This window comes from Solanum pennellii, chromosome 1 (assembly GCF_001406875.1).
Source record: "Solanum pennellii chromosome 1, SPENNV200".
Taxonomy (NCBI): Eukaryota; Viridiplantae; Streptophyta; class Magnoliopsida; order Solanales; family Solanaceae; genus Solanum; species Solanum pennellii.
The window spans coordinates 100968068-100974067 of NC_028637.1; positions in this window are offsets into that span (position 1 = coordinate 100968068).

Genomic DNA, 6000 nt, shown 5'->3' on the forward strand with positions numbered 1-6000 from the left:
TAATTTTGGAAATAAAAATAAAATGCAGAGCTTACTCAAATCAAATTTGTGCATACACTGATCTGATTTATGCCTAGGAAGAATAAACATCATTATCAAAAAGAATCTTGTGATACCAAGATGAGGAAGAATATGTGAATACTGTATTTATTCTGTTTAGCACATTATTGAAAATTACTGCCACTTTCTTTCCTACCGTGCTTTTTAAATGATCAGTATTTCTACTTCTCTTTCAAGTTGAAATAAAAAAAGAAGCAGTAATAACAAGCAAATTAGCAACAAAGAAAACAAAACATAAAGATTCTAACTTGCTTTTCATCCATCTATTGAAATTCTTGCTTCACCAAATGAATGACTTGATCATACACAGTTATATTACAAGTAGAATACGCAAGTTCCGGATTCTCAAAACACAAAACAAAATATATTAAGACAAAACAATATCCTTATTTCTTTCTACTTGCTTAAAAGAATAAATAATTATCAACCTAAGCATATTTTGATCTTTTTTTCTTTTCTTTCTTATACTAAAAGTTTTAGCTAGCACCATATTCTAGTCTAGACTAGATACATTACATTTTCTTTTCAATCTAATATAGGAGTTCCTTAATGAAATTTTCATGTGAAAATTAAACCTCCATAGTTTACGATTTTATTTTTTTGGTAACAATTTCATTTATATATACTAACGGCTTAAATAATTTTATGTGACACACATATGACGAGGACGGATCAAAGAGAAGAAAGGTGAGATCAGTCACCCAGGCAAACAACCCTCCTCCAAGAAGAATTGTGTTGTGCCCCCGTCCTAATCGTGAGCGAAAGAGTTTAGTGTATGATGATCCCTAGGTCGCAACGAATCCAGTTGTTAACTTCTCGTTGTGTGGACCCTAGCTAGCTAGGCTGAGAAGCTTCTAAAGAAAGCGATATAAAACATAACACAAGTTCACATATACATAACTTCATGAAATCAACCCATGTGAATAATATGTGTCATGTCATGTTGGATCAATTTCTTACACATCAATACATTCTAGTCGGTTATATAGTCGATTCTCTATGTCAATTAACAAATTAAGATATTCACTAGCTAATTATTATAGATCAACTTAACTTTATGTATAAAAAAAAGTTGTAATATTTGTGCTTAGAATTTTTTTTTTGTTTTAGTTTTCACCAAGTGTTTGTATATTACATTAAAATTTGATTAAATTAGAATTCGTTTCACAAATCCCACAGGTGCTAAAGCACACTCCCCAAAAAGGCGTCTTCTTAAATAGTTGGCCTCAAACCTGAGATCGTGGTTAAGGGTGTAGAACAAAATAAATTATTATAAATTGACAGGCCAAGGTCCGTCTAATGGTATTCTGAAATATATAACTTTATACTCGACTTGATTTGATCAAAATGCTAAAATGGGAAGAAATAATTAAATTGTGCTATGAGGTAGAGAACATTAAAATGTCGAAATCAGAAATAGACATAGCAGAATCTAACACACGATGGCTTGTGGTAGACACGGATCCTATCTATAATTTTGACTTTGATTGCAGCCCAAGAACATGCATGCTACAATAATTAATTGACCCCCATATATAAATTATTCGTCTTTATTTCTTCTTATTTTTCTGGTTTATAATGCTTCACTTTTCAATCATGCAATTTTGGATATACAGATTCTTTTTCTATCATTTATTCGATTTTTATGCTAATCTTGCGTAGAATATAGACATTGCTTCAACTCTACAAACTCTCCGATACAATCAATTCGGAACACAATAAATATAAAATAAGATAAAACATATAAACGTGTCTTATAATTTGATATTAATTACTGAGATAATTTGATTTGACACAAAGTTTTTAAAAAAAATAAAAGAAGAGACTTTTAAAATTTGTAGTCTAAAATTAATGATGGAAATTTGTATGACTATTAATCATTTCATTTAGGATAAAATGGACATTTAAAAGTTAATTAAGTTGCTACTTAATAAAGAAATATGTCATTCTTTTTTGGACGGACTAAAAAAAGAAAGTAAATCACATAAATTGGGATAAATGGAGTACTATATTTGTGTCCTTCAACTTTTTGTTGCACAAAATAACACATAAATTTGTATAAAGTTGAACAAATAGACACACATATTCTAGGTGATATATATATATATATATATATATATATATATAAATACTACACGCTTATATACTATGCCAAAATGAATGAGGCCAAGTTAAGATGGAGAGCAGAGTATTAACTACATTTTTATTTATTTATTTATCTATCTACTTCTTGTCTTCCTATCTACCCCACATTTTGTGCAACAAACCAATAGAGTAAATTATCGTGTTTAAGTTTGGTATTTTTAAAATTTTAATTTATATGCAATAGGAAGTATATTTACATGTATGTTTTCGTATAGGATTTTGAAATCTTAAAAATAAGATATGTTATTTGTTATAATATATAAATCTAGGTATATTAAGAATTTAAAATTTATAAATTTTTACAACGTGTTTAAGTCAATATTATATAGATATAATCAGGTATACGATCAAATATTTAATAAATTTNTTTGAACAACTCTCACTCGTATAAAGTCGACCATTAATTAGTACGACTAACAAAACTCACAAAATATAAATTAAAAAGAAAGATGCTTACTATTTGAACAACTCTCACTCGTATAAAGTCGACCATTAATTAGTACGACTAACAAAACTCACAAAGTATAAATTAAAAAGAAAGACATTTACTATTTGAACAACTCTCGCTCGTACAAAATCGACCATCAAATAAAAATGCAAGAATATTTTCTTTGTCAACACATCAATCCCAATTTTTAAACTAGCATATGTGTTCAATACTTAAAAAGGATAACGAAAGCCTAATCCGTACAAGACATCATTTGACCAAATATATATGTGATTGATTTTTCAACAACAATAATAATATGGAGAGGATTTTTTTTATTTAGAAGAAATCTCGTTTGTTTCTCATATTAGACATTTTCTTTTCTCTTCGTTTTTACACTGTTCAAGAAACAGCTTGAAAAATAAATAAGAAGAAGGTATGTATAATTATACAAGTGAAATATGAGAAGGATAGTATATAACACAGATCTTATTATTCGATTAGAGTAATTTTTTTTTTACGGTGAGTGAATTGTGTATGATAGTAGATGTTGTCATAATGACTCTAGAAATGACATAGTGGTGGTAACTTCATATGGCACTAAGAAGGGCTACTGCTGTTCGTCACATGGAGTGATACATTAAAATAATATTATTAATAAACTTTTCACTAAAGTATTATCATATCAATGTCGAAAAAACACTACCTATCTGCTATGTCCTACTCTTCTTCTTTCCTTTTTTGGGAATGGAATGCTTATAGTAGCGTAAATTGGACCAAAATCTAATTTGACATCGTATTAAAGTCAGGCTCAATATGTATTTTCAAAAATTAAATAATCGCAAAAGGTGAAATATTTATCATGCAATCCATGAATGTACACACATTGAATAATAGAACTCCGAATGAAGAATATGTACAAATTTAAGTATGGAGGAAATTTATATCAAATCGAACAGTGAAATTTTAAATAAAAAATATATACCACCCTAGCATGAAAAGAGGAGGGGGTTATAATAAATGAAGTACTCCTTATAAGTTACACTATAAGACTTAGAGCAATCTTTTTATTGGTTGTTTCCATTTATAATGTAAAGAATTGAAAGTGAATGCGCACATTTTTTAAAATATAGAAATAAACATTATATATATTACACTAAAAATTAACACGTACACATAAATAATTAAAATATGTAATAAAAGTTACTGATAGTTTTTTTAAAAATGAGAAAGAAGGATTATAAGATTTAAAAGAAATATGAAAGTGACTTGTAATAAATACTTTAGAAGAAAAATTCAACTAAATAAATAAAAAGATGTATTGCTAAAATTTAGTAACGTAATATATTGTTGATTGTGGCATATGTGGAAAATCGCTGAGATACGCATACTGGACCCAAATGCTTGCACGCAAGGTTAAAACAAAAATAAATAAATATTTTTTTGTATAATAAAAATAGTTACTACAAAAATTGACATTTTCTATAGGTCGTACATTATTTTTTCATATATAATTCCCCAGAACAGTGTGAAATCAAAATATGCCATATAGGAAGTCCATTCAATATTATCCAAAATAGTTTTGAAAATTGACTTCACATGCCAGAGGAACGAGGTATACGTATACATCAGACTCATCATATTGCGTTTACAAGACTCATCATATTGATAATCCTAAATATTAGTTACTTCAATAAATTGTTTCTTTCAAAATACTGGACGTTTTACAGAAATAAAAAAATCAGTTGTTAGTAATTCTTTTTTTTTGTTCTATGTAAAAAAAATATAATTTTGCTCGCTCAGATATTGATAAATGCTCGTTTAATATTATGTAATATCTGTCACATCAATTAATTTCTTGGAATATCTATCACTTCTAACTAACAACTAGCAATAAGTACCAGATAACTCTTCGATCATCCCATCATTTAGGTGTTCCCCTTAGGAAAACCAATTTGAAAGAGAGAGGATTAAAGAAAAGGGAATTTTTTTTTTTAGAAAAAAAAAACAGCTTAGAATTAAAGCATTTAAATTTGATCATGCAGTGGTGTGGAGTGTGGAAAATCTAAATGGGAAAGCATAAAAGATTTAAGATTCTGATGTTACAATCAATGTTTTTCCCCTATTTTCACTAATTTAATTAGGTGTTGTGTTAATACTAGATTCTTATGCATTATCCATGCCATTTCCCCAATATCCCTAGGTTTCTTCCTAATTATTATTAATTAATTAATTCATTGCTCCACCTTGTTATTCATGCCGTTTTAATACGAGTAACCAAATGAGGAAACAAAAAAAAAATCCAAGTCAGGTATAGTTAGACCAGATACTCTAATTATTAAAATTTTAAAACTTTATATCGAGTATTTATATCATATTAATTTTTAAATTTTTCCAATCGTTTTCGATTAAGGGGAAGGAGTAATAATAATAAATATAGATATGCCTAGGCATTGGGATTGTAAGTTTGAGCATTTGTCCCAAGTCCCAAGAAAACTACTCACATTGTGGTCCAACAAAGTTAACATTAGGGTTTTCGTACAAATGCAAAACTAGAATAGAAACACAAGTACACAATAAAACTCCAAACAAGTAGTACTACCAAACAAGTCATATTAGTGGTTCACGTTATTATAAATAATTAATTCAATTTTTAAAAGATCAAATCAATAAAATTGATCTGTTTATCATTTTTTAAAGGTATATGTAGAAAAAATTGAACAACTAATATTAGTAATTTAAAATGAGATTCATGCTTTAAATTTCTGATCTTGTTGATTAATCAACCTACTATATTTTAATGAGTAATTAGTGGCTAATTGCAGTACTTAAATGTTTGACATTCCTAATTAGAACTAATATGTGTCTAGTCATTGTTAATCTAATCTTTCCGCCATTTATATGATATAGTTTAACTTAAAATAAAGTTTAAGAAACTATAATGAATTTTTTTTAAAATTTGTGATCCAAAACACGCCTTAATCATTTATATGATTACAAATAATTTCACTAAAGCTAAAATCTAATTATAAAGTTAAATTGTTTCCAATTATAAAAAAATGATAATCTTTTCGGACAAGCAAAAGAAAATATGCCACATAAAATTGAGACAGAAATGTAAGTTGAAAAAATTACACCATAAAGACAAAAAGTTGTAAATTAGGCTAGTAAAAATAAAAACAAATTACTTACTTGCTAAATATGTCATAATTATTTACACCACTAATATACAATATCAATTTGTTAAAGAAATCACCACAAAATTTATTCTACGTACAGCATTTCATTATATTCTTTCAAATAAATTAATAATCCAAAAATCTCAAATAATGAATGATGCAACCAATCACCCCACCCCCCACCCCCAC